The sequence below is a fragment of the Epinephelus lanceolatus genome, chromosome 24 (genome assembly GCF_041903045.1).
Source record: "Epinephelus lanceolatus isolate andai-2023 chromosome 24, ASM4190304v1, whole genome shotgun sequence".
NCBI classification, from domain to species: domain Eukaryota; kingdom Metazoa; phylum Chordata; class Actinopteri; order Perciformes; family Serranidae; genus Epinephelus; species Epinephelus lanceolatus.
This window is the reverse complement of record NC_135757.1, coordinates 23,912,980-23,929,080: the sequence shown is the minus strand read 5'-3', so window position 1 is coordinate 23,929,080 and position 16,101 is coordinate 23,912,980. Positions and strand designations below refer to the sequence as shown.

Here is a 16,101-nt window from a genome sequence, read left to right as displayed (position 1 = left end):
AAGTTACATCTGTTGGCTCTCATGAAGTCGGCGCAGTCCTGACGGATCCTCTGATGATAGTTCTGAGGGTAATACAACTACACACACACACACACTTGTCAGTCAGTCTCATTGATTGATTGACTGATTGACTGATTGTTCAGAAGCTCACATTCATTTTATTGGAAAATAATATTTTTTTCTGTTGATTAATCAATAAATCAGCTGATCCCTTCAGACCCAGACCTCCAACCCAGGCCACCTCAGCCCCTCAGTGAAGACCTGATCCACCTGATCCTGATCAACCTGATGGATAAGCATCTTCAACCGAGTCTTCTGGTTCTGAAAACCACCGAACGGACCTGCAGCCTCTTTGTCCCTGCAGTCCTGAGCCGAGTCCAGCTGAGTCTGGGTCCTGGTCTACAGTCTCACATCAGTGAATCACTGAAAGAAGCTGGCTGAAACCCGAACCCTGAACCTGCCTGAGACCCTGGCCTTTGTGACGTCATCCCAAGTTCTCGTGTTTACTCTAAACTGGCTTAAATGTGGTATCCGTTTCCATGGCAACCTGCTCAATCAAGACTGTATGCAGAGTGATAACTTTAGAAACCAGGTGTATTCACCTGGTGACACCTGACCCCCACACCCCGCCCCGCCGTTAGCTGTAACCTTTAGCTGTGACCCCAAACCCCTTCGGACCCTGTGTCCATTGGAATGGTCATGATATGTTTAATTGAAAGATGTCAGCAATGCTGGTTACTGATTGGATCCTGATTATCCAATCACAATCATGTCATGACTTTGAGCACGCTCTGAGAGAGTGACAGAGATCAGACAAGACAAGCAAGGGGTCTCAGAGACAATGTGAAGAGGAAAGCTGTATTTTTATTTTGTAAAGGACAAAAACCTCACTGCACTTTTCTACAAGAAACACATTCATGTGACGCTGATGCCACCTTCTGGTCAAACCAGTGGGGAGAAAAAATATTGTTCAGCCATGGCTCTAATCGTTCTGGCAGTGTAGCCATATGTTTAAATAGATGCCCTGGGAAGGTAGTTGCTTATAAAGCTGATGGGACAGGCCATTGGCTTACTGCTCTGTTAAATGCTGAAGGAACTTTTGTTATGTTGATGAACGTTTATGATTTTTATAATGGTAACCAAAACAAACTGTTGTTATCAGAGGTAACAGATGTGATTTCTGAATATAAAGGAATATATCATACTGATTTTATTGTGACTGCCTCCTTTCCTGTCCACCTGTATCATTCATGTCACATTGCTGCAGTTTATTGGCTAGACTTCTTCCCCGGAGTCTTTGTGCTTTCTTGTCCTGCAGGTTCCTATGGATCGTGGCGGCACCCGGGTCGTGGATCATGGGTGCCCCTACTGCCATGGCCCTGCCTGACATCCACTACTACTGTTATTATTATTATTATTATTAATCATAATCCTAATCATAATCCTATATTAACTATATTAACCACTGCTGCTGTTACCATTTCATCATTTATTTTAACTGTACAATATGTTTCTGTCGATTTGTTCTGTACACGTGACATCTATTGCATGTCTGTCTGTCCTGTAGAGGGATCCCTCCTCTGCGGCTCTTCCTGAGGTTTCTTCCAAGTTTTTCCTCACTCGAACTGAGGGTCAAAGGTCAGAGGGTGTCACTCCCTGTACAGATTGTAAAGCCCTCCGAGGCAAAATGTGTTTTGTGAATTTGGGCTATACAAATAAAATTTGATTTGATTTGATTTGATTTGATTGTTTCTCTCTCTCATCTCCTCTCCTCTGGTTTGGGTTTGTTCGTCCCTCTTCTGTTGCAGCCAATATCCTCTTTACATGCATCCATACACCCCCATGCACTACTGATGTCATCACTTACCACACTTTATGTTTTGTAAATGGTCGTTTTGCTATTTGCAATAAAAGGTCCTCATTTCAGATTTCAGAAAGAGCGCAGCCACGCCCGCCCCCATCACCCTCTGGGACTCCCTGGTCTCCACTGTGGAGTCATTCCACTTCCTGGGCACCATCATCACCCAGGACCTTAAGTGGGAGCTGAACATCACATCAGTCTCCCCCACGCAGACTGTGTACAAACCTGTGTGTATATAAAACTTAATCTGATTTGGCACTTTAACCTGGCTGGTCTTCCCTCCTTTGTCACATGCTCCGAGCCAGCATGTGACACCCCCTTATTCATTTATTAGTCTTACTTGACCCATTAAGTTTGCTTTACACCTTAACTTCCCATCTGTGCAATTACTTAGACACACAAGAAACATCAGCGACAAATGTTTATTTAACTCAAGTGAACTCAAACTTAACTTAACATTGGAAACATTAACAAGAACAAGAGTTGGAGCTCTGTATCCCTATTTATGAAGTATTAGCATCCAATATCTCAGTATACACAGGCTTTGGTCCACTGTCTAAGTACATCCATGGAAAAAACACCCAACAAATCAGTATTTTCCACTATTTTTGTATGATAGCTGTTGAAGATCAATGTTTCCATGTGACCATGCTATAACAATCAAATTCTAACTATGATACACTATGTCAGTATGTAATGTAATACATTCTTCTATTAATATTACAATCACTTTCAAATGAGTGATGGCCCCAAGTGGCCCTGTGGCCCACAGGGGCCCATCCGTTTTCTCAGTTTTCCATTGTGATGAGACCAAATTTGTCTGTACAAGACCCTTTAGGGTAAAATCTTTCTCAGTCTAACAGATGCCTTTCTCTGGGCTGAATTAAAGCTCAGAAGCTGGTCATCTCTGGAAGTAATGCTCCCATAACCTCTACATCTACAAAGCAAGGGAGAGAAATAGAGCTATTTTCATTGAATGGAAGATTCGGCTTGCACTCCATAATCCCTTAAATTCAATACTGCAGTGAAATGTGATTTCTCAGCTCAAGTTCTTACCCTCATAATCCACATTCTGTGTTTCAGGTACCTCTTCTGTAGAATCTTCCCCCTGCCAAGGACAAAAATGACATTTACACTTCTGATGTAAAAGGGACCTGAGTTAAAATTTTATGAACAATAAATCAAGCTTTTACCCTTCACCTTAATGTCCATAAGGGTTTTGGTTATGTCTTCAAGTTCCATGCCCATCTTCTCCCACATATTCCAGGTGTTCTCTATATTGTCTACAATCTTTAACATAAAAAATAATTTATATTTATTGAATTATTCTATTTATTGAATTATTTTACAAAACAAGAACTGTAATTACTACTACATCAAATTCCTTCATTACCATGCCAATTTCTGACTGTGTATGGCCAAGCCTCGCTTCATCAGCTGGGACATTTTCTTCATCAGACTTCTGTTGTCTTTTTTGTTTCCAGCAGCGGAAAATTATGCCTGCTGAAATGATAATGAAGGTAATGGGAGCAGCCACTGCGATTGATCCTGTGACGATTACAGCGGTGGTTCCTGTGATAGCTCCTGTGGTGGTTTTTGCATTGTCTTGTGAAGACAAGTCATCTTGAGTGCTTGCAGAAGTTTCGGTGGATGTCAACAAACTGTAGTTTGCAGGGAAGGTGGTGACTGGTGAAGACCTGTTCCTCAGCTTTAAGTCCACATCAGACTCAGTGCCAACATCAGAATCATAAACTGGCACAGCCCCTTCCTCCATTACCATCAGCTTAATCTGCCTGTTTTGGACTTCTCGAAGCTTTTTTACTGTACATTGGTAAGTACCTTTGTCCGCGATCTTAACACGTTTAATGGTTAGTGGAGCGTCTCCATCTTGGGGATGTGGAGAGGAAAAGTGGACTTGGCTTTCAAAACCAATAAAGTGGTGTATTATGTCCTCAGTGTAACAGATGAGGTGTTCCTCTTCCTCTTGACCATCAGAACGGTTGACCGTCCACTCAGTCTCCAAGTCACCAACATCCAGCAATTCAGTCCACAGGTGGATGGACATCAGACTGATGAGCAAGACCAAAGCCATGGAAATGTTTGGGGCTTGAAGGATTAACGGCATCAGTGTGATCTATAGGGTGTGATAGAAATAATAATACATTTGCATTTTAAAAACACAATATTTGAATATGCTATTGTAATATTGCCCTTTATTTCTGTACTTAAATGTTTAGGGTAAAAGCCTTGTCAAAGTCTAAAAGAGCCCTCTGAAAACAATTTAGAAAGCTATTACAACTCTACTACTGATTATTACAGCTAGTCTTCCCAAGATTTCAATGTAGAAGCAAATTTGAGTCAAGGGCCCACAAGGGCCTTGACTACATTTTCATGCATTCTCTCTGTATGCCACAGTAATTTGACCCAAGTACAATCTCCTTTAGGGTAAAAACCCTAGTAAAGTCTAACAGAGGCATCTGAATACCACCTAAAAAGCTCTAACAACTTTACCACTGATAACAATATCTCTGTATAATCAAATATCTTCACATGGCCCGGTATGTCCAAGAACAGTAAAAACTGAAGTAACAATATGTAAACCTGTCGACTAGCTTTTAAAATGGTTACTGCAGTCCAAATTCAAAACACTGCAGAGAGAGAACCAGCATTTCCTCCAGGGCATCCAAAGTCTGTCATTTAAGGAAAGTAAGGATGTGATTTTGTGTGTGCACTGTAACGGCTCTCCATTTTTCAAAAGCCTTGTTTAAACCATGTTTCTGGTCCTGGAGTATAGAGCTTTTTAGAAATATGCTGCAGCTTTTTGGGTCAGATAGACTCAATTAGATCGGTTGCTGAACCAGTTTGCTGTCTGCTTCCCTAGCCACTGTTTACATGCTAATTTGTGTCATGTCTGGCAATCCGGGGGCGTGAAACTGCGCCATGTGGGGGCGCCTTAACACCGCATACCTGCTGAGGTCAGCAGAGGTTTCTACATGGCACGTGTAAGGAGATGTTGGTACCTTGGGCCTTTGTGGCATTTTGTCACCTCATTTTCACCCATATATAATTAGAATGTTTTTCTGATGCAAACAATTGAGCTTTCCAAATATCTTCACATTAGATGATCAAAACTGCTGTAATTGTAACTTTAAGAAAAGTTGTATGTGTTGTTAAACAGGTAGCCTATCGAAAACAACTGTCCTTAATGACTCTTCATTTTCTTACCTTTCATTTTCTTGACAAACAAGCATGCACTAATGTAAGTATAAAGTTATAATCAGTTTTTTACCTCTTTTAAGTCCATTAACTGCACAGTGAAGACTCCCTGTGTTTCCATGTGTCTGGTCTTGACTCCGTGCTTCGCCTCATCGTTAAGCACGTATTGCTTCAGCCTAGCATCAATCTCGCGAGATTACGATATACCTAGCTTTGAAAGGGAGAGCGCTCTAGCGTCATTTGGAAAAAATACAAATAGCCTAGCTCCAAATGAAGCACAGCACCGACAGTGCCTTTGATCCTCATCAGTATCCCCAGAGATTTTTCTACGATGGTCTGCAGGTAAGACTTATAATACACAGAGTCTCCTGACAGTATGGACAGTGGACCATAATACTTTCTTAAAAGTGATACAGAGATGTTTGGTCACAGTTTTTTGTGTATTGCACATATAACAACAACATCAACTCAGTTTTTTTTTTTTTTTCATTTAAATCAAGTCAAATCAAATCAAATCAAATTTTATTTGTATAGCCCAAATTCACAAAACACATTTTGCCTCGGAGGGCTTTACAATCTGTACAGGGAGTGACACCCTCTGACCTTTGACCCTCGGTTCGTAGTGAAGAAAAACTTGCCCACAAAACACCCCTTTTAACAGGGAAAAAAGGTGGAAGAACCCTCAGGAAAAGCTGCAGAGGAGGGATCCCTCTCCCAGGACGGACAGAACAAATCGACAGACACATATTGTACAATTATAATTTAAGGCTCTAAAGGCTAGATGTTGGGTTTGTTGGTCTTTACATGCAGAGAAATTGGTCTTCAGTGACCTCTTGAAATTTAGTGTCAATTTTGGGCACTTCTTGTTGTGGCAGATATACAAGTCATGGGTACTAGGCTTAAGATAGATGTTACCTTTTCAGCAAAAGTGAGTGCAAGTCAATACACAGTCTGTTAGTCAGACATGCTGCAGAGACTGGCTAATGGCTTATTGAGCTTCTTAAGCCACCGCCATTGGGATGATGGCCTTTGCTAATCTCTGGACAAATGTTGGTATTTATAAGGATGTAAATAATGATTCCATTTATTTATCATTTACATACTGAGAAGGTAGTCTTCCCTGGCCAATTTCTGCTATGAGGACTTTAAAAAAAAAACTTTGGCTACAAAGTAGCATTGGATGACCTGTGTGTGACATTAAATTGAAACACTATGGTTTGGATCCCTGAAAAGAGCTAGCCACTGGAAGATGCTACCAGGTTGGGCTTCAGAAGGCTGGACAGTGGGGTCTCTGCGTTATGGCGTCCTCCTTGTGTTTCCTCCTCTTGGGCTGTGTGTGTATGTGCGTGTGCTTTGTTGCAGGGGCGTGATGCTGTGCTGTTTGCTGGTCTCACCTGTTCTCCATCAACTCATCAGATCAGTACATCTATCATGGCTCCCAGTCACAAGCTGCCACATCGTCCCTGTTTACCACATGGTAACACTCCCGCCCACTTTGATTGCTTAAATAGTAATCAGAATTTTTTTCCTACCTTTTTTGAATCTCACACTAACGGTGCTTTTCACTGTGCTTCAGCCCTGCCGGTTCCAGCACAGCTGTCCGCCCCACTGCGGAAGTTCTGCTCACAGCTCCTGCCGCCAGTCTCCCCGGCCTCCCTTCAAGCGACCTCACCTTCCTCACCGCTTGCCCTACACCCTTGACTCACCGTCCTGACTTCTCCTTGTCCACCCAGCCCAATTCTTACACCCCTCCTTTTCTGAAAGGCTGCTCAAGAATCAGTAAAGACCACCCTGTTTCCTACATCAGAATTGTGTCTGTGTCTTGAGTCTGCTTTTGGGGTTCAGTCCAGAGTTTTAGCTTGATCATGGCACTGAGACTTCTACTAATGTTTGATGCCACTTGAAGGTCAACAGAGTTTTTTTTTTTTTTTTTTTTTTACATTAAAGGCTCTTAATTGAGCCCCCCAGGGCCACAAACCCACAGTGTTGATATGTCATGTCTATATGATCACACTTCTCCCTCCAAGACACTTCACATTAAGGGATAGTGCACCCAAAAATGAAAATTCAGCCATTATCTACTCACCCATATGTCGAAACAAACAAACATGGGTGTGGTAAACATTTTTTATGTGGTATGTAATGGCAAAATGAAAAGAATCCAAAAACGGCCAAAATAGGCTCTTCCATTAAGAAATGCTGAAATATTCATTTGTTTCACAGGTCACCAACCTTTCAAGAGAAGGATGTGGGAGAAAGAGATCTTCACTGTCGAAAAGCACATGATGGCCTTCATAACCACCTGTCTTATCCCAGGGAAAAGCGACTGTGGTTGCCTTCAAGTGGAAAAAGTAGCACTTAAAAACAGAAATTGGTTAGCCATAAACTTCTATATTAAGACTTGAATCATAGCTCAGAAGAACAAAGTTTAAAGTAGTCATTTAATATACGCTGACACCTCTTATACTTGTCATGTGTTAAATCTTATGATTCCTAAATTATTTAATTATTTGCAACAAAACAAAGTTTTGATACTGTTCAGTGTTTCTGCTTGATAGATTCTTTTTGTGCACAAGATGTGCAACAAGATGCACAAGACGTCTTTGTGCCAATGTCAACACAAGGCCTAAAAGGGACAATTTTCAAACTTGGAAATTAATCCAATGGCCTAATTCTCTCATTTGGAGCACTCATTAGCATTTAGGACATTTCAGTCATGATCATGAATCTGTGGCCAGTAAGAATGATCAGGTACCCCATTATATAGCTCTTGACAGTCCTGCGGTACTCTGTTAGGGTTGCGTCTTTGTATAATTGTTCTACAAAATATATCACATGACATTAAAAACATATTCAAATTTATTCAAAACTTATTCCTTAAATTCAGAATTGCTAATCTAATTTTTTTTATCTCTAAAAGAAGGCAGAATCAAAGGAAGATTCTGTATATGACACTGGTTACAAGACCATGAGCAGAAAACAGAAGGAGAGAACTTGTGAAGGTGAGTTTGACAGTGACAACTTTAACAGAACAATAGAAATTCACAATAATATTGAATTGAGCTGAACTGAAGGTAAATTGAGGTGTTGGAGTTGAGATCAGCAGTTTGATAGATGTTAGGTATATGCTCTAGAGGGCTCAATCTTGGCTCGCACATTGCTTGGCAGCCCTAGTTTCTACATTCTACATTCACTGTCAGGCAAAGGTCATGTCATTGACCAACTTCTCAATTTTCTTATGACTCTGGAACATCAAAAATTTTTATGTCACTTCAATATAAAGAGCCCAACAGTTCAGATTTCTGCCAGAAAACTGTGTAAACTAGATATGTGTTTGATGTTGATATGTTTTGATGTTAGTGAGACCAGCAGATCTTGGAAATGTACATTATTGTTTATATTACAACTCAAAACCACTTTCTCTCTAAAAGCTTCCGTTTTTAAACAAATTAATCTTTCTGTTCTTCATTTTCAACATTTTTTTCTCTCAATTTGTACATTTTCAGTAACACCTGATTTATTTGTAGTTTATGAAACTGACTGTAATGTGAGTGTATTGTCAAAATATTCTCATTGTGTAAAACAGGAAATAAAATGCAACATCATATAATCATAATTGCTGCCTTTGTTTTTATTTCAAAACAATGTTTAATTTGAAACAATATCTCCCAATTTGTTTATGTGAAAACATTTTTCCTCGTGCTTTTTCACTTTTTCTTTACATCATCTTTTTTCCTCTCACATCTCTCTTACTGTTTCAACTCTCCTGCTCCATGTCGTCCTCTTCTCCTCAGACACCCTGCCTCCTCTTTCACTGCCTCTTTTCTACCTGGTCCTTTTCTCCTTGGACGCCCTCTCTCCTTTGTCACTTCTTCTCCATGTCGTTCTTCTTTCCTCTGATGCTCCTCCTGCAGCTTCATTCTTTCCTCCTAGCAGGTCTTTCTCTCCTCCTCTTCTGATGGCTCCTGTCTTTTAATTTTCACTGTAGTGTCACACAACTGGGTTTGATGAGAAGTCATTTCTGTCTCTGATTTAGTCTTTACACAAACATTCTGTGAATGTTTTGCCAAGATGTTAGCGATGGCTGGGCTTACATAATCCTGAATCATCTGCAAAAGAATGATAAAAGATCAGAAATAAGTGGTCATAGAAAACATACCAAGTCCTATTCTCCAGATTTGTTAAACTAAAGTCTTGTGCAGTCATCTTTGCAGAAAGATGAACCCTGTTATCAGATACATGCAATAGTGAAGACTAAGTTTCTTGATATTAGTGGCTTCAATGTAGAAAGGTGTTCAACCAAATTTGGTTGAGCTACACTTCATTTGTTCCCTGAAGCTCTGACTCTGACTCTTATCATACTTACTGCCAATGTCTTCAAAGTGGGACGATTCAATTTGACAGATAAAGTCTGCAATCTTGTATTCTGTGAATGCAAAAGGAAAAATGATGATATATAAACAAGAACAAAAGAGAAGTACTACTATACAACAGAATAATTGGGTGGATAATAAAGATTAGGGAAATTGTGGCTAGTTTGACTTCACTTCCTCTCCTTACCTCCATTGTTGTCAGTTATCATATCATCATCATGAAATGCTATTGTCATGGCTATGACTGGGTGGATTACAGACATTCTAACTTTATTAAATTGGAGCTCTCACTGGACTGTTCCTGGGTGTGGGTGCAGGCCTCCTCCTCTTCAGAATCCTCTTCTTCTGTTCCATTATTTGGGGTCTGCCAATCACCTGACCCCTCATCGTCAGAGGAACTCAGCTCAGAGCTCTGTTTTAGATTAGATAAAAAGTTATTTTTCTCACTTAAGATACAAACATTATTGTAAGCACAGAAACTACTTAAGACAACTCTTACCAGTCTGTTCCTGGGTGTGGGTGCAGGCCTTTTCTTTTGCAGCTGGGGAACCCTTAGCTTCACACTGGCCTCTTCTTCTGTTCCATTCTTTGGGAGCTGCCAATCACCTGCCCCCTTATCATCAGAGGAGCTCACCATCTGTTTTAGATAAGACAAAAAGTTAATTTTCTCTCTCAGGACTCAAATATCATTGAATGGATTGAAACTGCTGAAGACAATTCTCACCAATCTTGGGCTGGCTGAGGGCAAAAACTCTTTCTTGCGCAGCTGTGGGACCCTTTGCTTCACACTGCCCTCCTCTTCCTCCTCTTCTTCTGTTCCATTCTTTGGGAGCTGCCAGTCACCTGACCCCTCATCTTTAGAGGAGCTCACCATCTGTTTTTGATAAGATAAAATGATCTTTTTCTCACTCACTTACCCTATACACTGAAACCGATGAAGACTACTCTTACTGATCTTTGACTGGCTGAGGATAGCTCTTTCTTGTGCAGGTTTAGAACCCTTCCAGTCACCCGCTGCTTGTTTTCATGGTTCTTTTTTTCAGATTCTTGCATGCCCTCCCTTGTGTCCTCCTGAGGTGATACAGTCACCGCCTCATCATAGTCTGCACCTGCCCTCTTGCTCCTCTCTTTCTTTTTCTTTTCCTTGACTGCGTAGCTTGACACTGCCATCATCGTCAGTGCTCTGCTCTGGACTGTGGCCTCTGTCGGGTCATCCGCTGTAAAATGAAAGGTTAAAATCATGAACTGATACTATTCAACCCAACAGAATTGTTTTTCAATTTTTCACGCTGAGGTAACCTTGGTAAAATCTTTTGGCTGTTTGGGGATCATGGCACATGAATGTTGCTACCCTCTCATATATTTTATGTCCCAGCTGCCGCTTGGCCTGATGGGAGAAATCATGCACAAAGTACATAAGATAAAAATGTTGCACCTTGTAATAATAATAAAGACTTTAAAAGAACAAAACGTGTCTTACATAAGTGGCAACAGAAGAACGTAACATATTGAATGTGGAGCCAGGCCTCAGATTCAGTCCTTCCCAGGCATGCTTAAAATACTCTGGGAGTTTCAATAAGGGCCCTCCGACAGTGGTCATGTTCATAATTACACCCTTCCTATGTCCAGTTGTTGCAATGAGAAACCCACCAAGTAGTCCAAGAAACAGTCTGAGTTTCCTTATGTTATGTGGTTCCTCCTCAAGATCATCTTTTAAAGAAGAGGAACAACATTTTATGCATGAGTGTTCAAAGACAGTCGCCTTTAGGTCTGGAGCTGATTTACCAATTCTATTTTCCACTACCATAATCCATCAAACAATAATTCTGTACAAATTGGAAGACATCCAAGTTAGCAGACAGCACATAGGCATGAACCCAGTTTCTAAATATAAGTCAATCTAAAATCTTCAAGGGCTCCTCAACACAATTTGATTAATGTATATAGTACCAGTTTACAACAAAAAGCCATCTCAGTGCATTTTGAATAGAAAAACCAAATAAATCCCCTTTGAGCAATCTCTTAGAGACGTTTGAACAACTGCTGTGACTATTGATCCTTACCAAGTGCAGCATCAATATGCTTTGGTGCCTCCTCTATGAACCGAGCATGTTTTATGGCCTTGACAAGTTTGTCTGAAGAACAAACAAACAAAAAGCAACTACTGTTCAGCATATATGTGTCTTAACTTAAATTATGAGATTTTCATCAATGGAGGTGAATACTGAACTTGCCAGACTTAGTACGTTGCACAAGGAGCTGGTGCCCAACAACATCTCTGCCAATGTCTCGGACACGTGCCCTAAGCTCCACTGTCAGGGCCTTGATTCCCCTTTCACCAAGCCTCACACAACGCGGCTTCATGTTGGACAGATATTTTAAGAATGCCAAAACATCCATTAAATATATCCGTTGGGTTGTGGGTTTGAACCCTTTTTGTTGCAGGTTGGCTACAAACCTTAAGGGTCAAAAATAAGCATTAGTTCATGTCCTCTCATAGTCAATAGACAATCACAGATAATTCTTCAAATTTTGTAAACTTACCCTCTGTCTCTTGAAATATCCTGCAGGAACAATAGATTTACATTTGGATTTGGGGAGTTTGCCATGAAGTGGAGGAAGTGGAACACATGAGTGGCACGCTGCTTTGCATTTTCCTGAATTTTCCTGGGAGGGTTGGCACCTTCCACATGGCCTTTAAAGTCGTTTACCAGTTTCACTGAGGGACAGGTAAATAAATAATTAGACATTAAACAATGGTAAACATGTAACAGTAAGGTTCATAATCCTAAATGTTTTGATAGGAATGTGATATCCACCATAAGCAAGGGCATCTGATGCTGAATATTTTGGCACACGCTTGTATTTCATAGCCTGGAAAAATATGAAATGAGATGCAGACATCCAAAGTTAACGTCCAGAACTGGTCACATTGATATGTAAGTAGAATGAAATGATCCTCACATTTGTACGCATTGTAGAAGAATGCAGCTGCTTCAGCTCATCATTTCGTTCAATTTCGCATTCAAGCTGCTGCCTTGTCACACAAAGCTCTGTGAACAGAAACTGACAATTTTCACAACCATCTGCAGGTGTCCTTGGAGGAAGGCGGTGTTTTTGTCTGACAACGGAGCGGGGAGGTTTGCTGGCTAAGGATGAGGATGGAGTGGTACTCAGCGGCAAAGGTGAAAGAGCAGTGACAGCAGTTGGCGATCCTCTTGAAGGGGACATGGATGGTCCACAGTCAGTGGGTACTAGGCTCACAGAATCTGTGGCACTAAATACAGCGGAGTCTACTTCTGTGTTACTTGGTGATGGCAAAGCTGAAAGAGTTGCACTGAAATAATTTGAAGGAGGAGGTGTTTGTGGGGCGGGTGTGGATGGCTCACAGTCAGTGGATCCTGGACCTACAGAATCTGTTGCATGTATGGCAGTGGACAGAGATAATGCAGGTGTAAAGGTGGCTGTAGCATTATAAAGGCTCACAGTCCTTTCAGACACCCTTGCAGCTATCTCCCTGCCTCTTCAATGGTAGATCCATTCACTTCATCCATATGTGACACAATTGGTGGATGGGGATGGCTGGCCCTCAACAGTCCCAGTTCCCTTGCAATGTAGCTGTCCTTTGCCATTTCCATATAAAGTTGAGCCATAGGTTTCTGAAAAAATGAGGACAACATTGCTTTAAATGTAAATTTATTTTGTCTAACTCTGTTCTACTTTACAGTTTCATACCTTATGTAATATCTTATCTACTTTTATTTCTTCTTTTATTTATAATTTTATTACTTCTATTTTTAAGGATGACCAGCAAATCAATATAAATACAGCAGTCAAATACATACCTCCAACCCATGGACCTTTAACAGATGGTTGTCAAGTCTGTTGATATGTTTAGACTCACATAAGGAAACTGGACAGTCCAGATTTGCCTTAAAGCTGGGGAAATGACACCAATGAAAAAAGGGCTAATTATCCAGAGAATAGGACATTGCCTTACTGAACAGCAAAATGTGGTAAAAGTCCCTGTATTAATTCATTATGGATTTACCACTGTAATATTAAAAATTCTATGTGCGTGTGTGTGTGAATGGTAATATTTCCAAAATACTTACTGTCTGTGAGCCAACTTGCTTAAAAGACTGAGCTCTTCTTTGTTTTTCACCTTCTCTGTGACTTTGAGATGCTGCATTATATCCACATATCTAAGTCCACAAATAGGACACTGATGCCCAGCTGTTTTATTGCCGGGTCTTCTTCTGGGGTGAGGAGACTTTGCTGGCACAGGATTTTTCTGTGCTTCGGCCTCCTCTGGTCTCTGTGTTCAAATGGAAGAGATGGAAAAAATAACATGATGATTTACAGAAATACAAACTTAATCATGTCAAATGTTGCGCTAAAATTAGGTGAATTGCTACTTTTGTTGTCCAAGAAAAATGTTTTCAAAAGTAGTGATTGACACCTGATTGACAGTTGTAAAAATGTTTTGCTTGCTATTGTTATTTTTATTACTATGCACAGAACTGAATTGCTGAGGTTTGCATAATAACTGCCCTTGTTTGGAGATAATAGTAGCTCAGACCTCTATATATTCACAAGTTGTCACACCCTCTTCTCTCCCTCACTACTTTCACCAATTCTATCATTATCATATTAACTTCAAGGTTATGTTAATGCATGTGTTTCAGCTCAAGTTAATTCATTTGATTTATAAAATGTTGTTATTTCACATGTATATCTACAACTGCCTATTTACATACTGGTGTTTTACATTTAGCATTAACATATTAAATATTTCCAGAAGCATCTTTAAAACAGCTATAATAATGTGTTGAAATTGGTTCACATGCATTTACTTCAGTTGATTCTGAGTGGATAAACAGGAAACTTAAATGTTGCTGTTGTTGTTCTTGTTGTCCTCTGTCCTTGTCCTTGGAGCAGAGAAAAAAGTCCACTACTAGCCGCTTGGCTAATTTATACCGTGTAAAATGCCATAGGCTTGTGCTAAAAACGTTAGCATGTTGTATTTGTGGGGAAAATGTGTCCAGCAAAAGACAAGTGCTTTGTCTGAGAATGCTGCCAGTCCTAGTGACGGCGATTTGCCGACTTGTGTTTGAAATGGTCACGTTCAAGCCATGTTTAATGTTTGTTTTGAATCAACAAAACTTTACAGCACTTCACAGAAACCCAGCCGCCGACTAGTGTTTTGGAGGTGTAACCGCAGAGTGACACAGACACACCACGGCTCAAGTGTAAATGCTCACCGCAGGAGTTTAAATCCCGCCTAACACTACAGTAACAGCCTAACATGGCGGTGTTGCATCGGCCGGGGATCGAACCCGGGCCTGCCGCGCAGAGGCCTCTGCAGCACCTGACATCTCCTCGTTAGTATAGTGGTGAGTATCCCCGCCTGTCACGCGGGAGACCGGGGTTCGATTCCCCGACGGGGAGTGCCACAGCTGCTTTTGTTTCCAGTTACGCTGTCTATGGCAATTTCTTAATTACTCTTGCCTAACAGTTATGTCTTTTCTCCTGTAAAGAAAAACACTCTGTCAGTCTGACCCCGCGTATTGCTGTACCGCCAACCGCCAACCGCCAACCAGCACGTATGTTCTGCACCTGCGTGAGAGGAAAATTGCTGTCCGTGGCAGCAGGCGGCGTTAGTCTGCTGCTATGGAGACCAAAAAGAGAGACCAGAAGTTCCACAGGACGGACTGGAGATGCCAGTTTGCCACTTGGGACATTAACAACACAACCCCATGTAGAAAGAACAAAGGATTTTGTCCATGCCCTAGCAAACCTTTAAAAACCGTTTCTGCTCAAGAGCTCCATGGCTAAAGGAAAAAACAGTGGCCTCTCTTCTCTAAGCACTTTGCTTCAATCCCACTCCCTCTTGACTTTAGCTGTTTGTTTCCTTTACTCACATCCAAACCTCTTCTGGTGGCCTCAGCTGAAGTGTCAATCAAAGTGCTGTCTTTCACTGTCAGGCTCTGCCATGGATGTACCATGACATATTCACATCTTCATCGTCAGCGAGTCAAAGGTATAGTGCATTGGCCGGGAATCGAACCCGGGCCTCCCGCGTGGCAGGCGAGAATTCTACCACTGAACCACCAATGCTGACAAATGCTGCGTGAACATCGCCCAGGCGCCGGTTCGAGTCGTGTCGTTCACTGCGGATAATTCCAAGCCAGGACAAAGAAAAGAAAAGAAACAAAGAAAAAAAAAACCACCTGCCCCGTGTGAGGCTCGAACTCACGACCTTCAGATTATGAGACTGACGCGCTGCCTACTGCGCCAACGAGGCACAAAATGCAACCCAACTGCACGAGTCAAATCTACAGCATCTTTTGTCTCACGTGAACAGAAATGACTGCTTGTCCTTAGCACGAAAATCCCCTGGATGGCCAAGGGCCGACTGAAGACGGCACTAAAAGCTCACTGCATTGGCCGGGAATCGGACCCGGGTCTCCCGCGTGGCAGGCGAGAATTCTACCACTGAACCACCAATGCTCACATCACCGCTTCATCCACAACACCGACGAGGCCCACATCACAGCAGAAAAACCTGGTCCTCTCCCATTGGTCTGTCTATGACGCGCTACCCTCGGCTCTGAGAGGTGAGGGGAGAAAAAAATTCACTGGTATCGC

At 41.5% G+C, this 16,101-nt stretch overlaps 4 non-coding genes across 4 annotated transcripts; 1 reads left to right on the top strand and 3 right to left on the bottom strand.

Annotated features, from left to right (window-relative positions):
- The first annotated feature begins 14,829 nt into the window (after window positions 1-14,829).
- Window positions 14,830-14,901, top strand: trnad-guc (transfer RNA aspartic acid (anticodon GUC)). The gene has a single exon. It is a non-coding gene; the product is annotated as a tRNA-Asp (tRNA).
- A 598-nt stretch (window positions 14,902-15,499) lies between these two features.
- On the bottom strand, window positions 15,500-15,570 carry trnag-gcc (transfer RNA glycine (anticodon GCC)). Its single transcript has one exon. It is a non-coding gene; the product is annotated as a tRNA-Gly (tRNA).
- Window positions 15,571-15,684: 114 nt separating this feature from the next.
- trnam-cau (transfer RNA methionine (anticodon CAU)) lies at window positions 15,685-15,757 on the bottom strand. Its single transcript has one exon. It is a non-coding gene; the product is annotated as a tRNA-Met (tRNA).
- A 135-nt stretch (window positions 15,758-15,892) lies between these two features.
- trnag-gcc (transfer RNA glycine (anticodon GCC)) lies at window positions 15,893-15,963 on the bottom strand. The gene has a single exon. It is a non-coding gene; the product is annotated as a tRNA-Gly (tRNA).
- Between the last annotated feature and the right edge of the window lie 138 nt (window positions 15,964-16,101).